The sequence below is a fragment of the Ananas comosus genome, unplaced genomic scaffold (assembly GCF_001540865.1).
Source record: "Ananas comosus cultivar F153 unplaced genomic scaffold, ASM154086v1, whole genome shotgun sequence".
Classification (NCBI taxonomy): Eukaryota; Viridiplantae; Streptophyta; class Magnoliopsida; order Poales; family Bromeliaceae; genus Ananas; species Ananas comosus.
Genome location: NW_017891742.1, coordinates 1 through 1,520, shown reverse-complemented (window position 1 = coordinate 1,520; position 1,520 = coordinate 1). Strand labels below are relative to the sequence as shown.

General features: G+C 33.9%; 1 long non-coding RNA gene across 1 annotated transcript; it reads right to left on the bottom strand.

Moving 5' to 3' along the window:
• Positions 1-518: 518 nt before the first annotated feature.
• On the bottom strand, positions 519-1,514 carry LOC109705123. The gene is made up of 2 exons (XR_002214630.1): positions 1,194-1,514; positions 519-1,094 (listed from the first exon to the last, which is right to left on the bottom strand). It is a non-coding gene; the product is annotated as an uncharacterized LOC109705123 (long non-coding RNA).
• Positions 1,515-1,520: the final 6 nt, after the last annotated feature.

Here is a 1,520-nt window from a genome sequence, read left to right as displayed (position 1 = left end):
TTATAAGTACTAGTATAGAACCCGCGCTTCGCTGCGGTTAACGATTAATTTTATATCATAATTAAGCAAAATTATAATAGGAACGGTTAAGTAGAAAATAAAATAAAAAAATTTATAGTTAAAAGAAAGTAAACAAAATAAGATTTGTCTAAATATTGTTTATTATTTTTTGCAATATAAAAGAAGAATATATGCCCCAGAAGTTGTGGAGCATTATGATCATTTCTATTTAATAAAAAGAGATTTCCCCTAAATATTGTATTTGCAGTTAATTTTACACTATGGTTAAGAAAAATTAAGATCAAATAAGAAAAAAATGGATCATACGATCATAATTGATATGCGATCCAGCATGTTGTATGTGTATTTCACATACAATATGCTGGATCGTATTGTTCAATACGCAAGCAGTAGTACCTGTTGAAAAGGAATTTAAATATACAGTAATAAATCGGTAATTGATATGCCAAATAAGCTTTATCCTGTTAGTATGGTTCTCTATTAAACAGCACGAATCATAGAAGAAATATGAATAACCATGCATTATTGTATAAGTGAAAAAAAAAAAAAGGAAAATGAAAATTTTCATTTGAGGGAACATGGCTAATTTGAATGCTAGTGCACATATTCTGGATCAACTCATAGCTACACACACGTATAGTTTCCTAGAGTGGTTAAAAATGCTAATACCAATATTGCGTGGACGTATCAGAAAGCAAGAAAATAAGAATTTTTACACATGTCATTTTGAATGGCAGCCAAAATATGGCTTTGGTATGGTGGAAGGAACTTGGATAGGATAGCAGCATAGGAAAAGCGCAGCAACGAAATGAAACCAATATATCGCAACAAAGACCGATCCTGTTGTTGTACTTTCTCTCGAGTGCATCTCGTTGGTGAAAATCAACCTTCTAATATGTTAAATCCCTGTAATCAATCAGAAGAAATCCAAATGAGAGGTTTCTTGGAGGCACCGCAAGAATCAGATCTGATTCTTATATTCATTCTGATAAGATAATGGAAAGATCACAAAATCAACCAGAAGTTTAGATAGCAGAGCATGTAAGACCTAGCCCGATTCGCCGCTGAAAACACTGAAATATATGGATCTTCTCCACATTACTTATTGGCATTTACATCACATCCAAAATACAACATATTTTTTATATGGTTATGCAATGGGATAACCTTACATCTCGTCTTATCGAAATCTTTGGAGAAGAGCAAATACTGAAAAAGGAAAGGTAATAGAACGATGGAGTGTAGAAAGCCCTGTAACAAAAAATTCTTTAGGCTGTATTTAGAAGGATGCCCTACAGTTCCACTTCTCTGGGGCATTTCAACAATCAATTGGTAAGCAATTCCAAAACCAAGTTCTCCAATGCTATGAATCGCAAAGAGAACGTGTACCAACAACTCAGATCCATCTATGGATCATCAAAACCAAAAGGTAGGGCAAAGAATCACAGTACCTGGGCTCTTTTATAGGGTCAAGGAGGACGAAGATTATGGGCGACTCC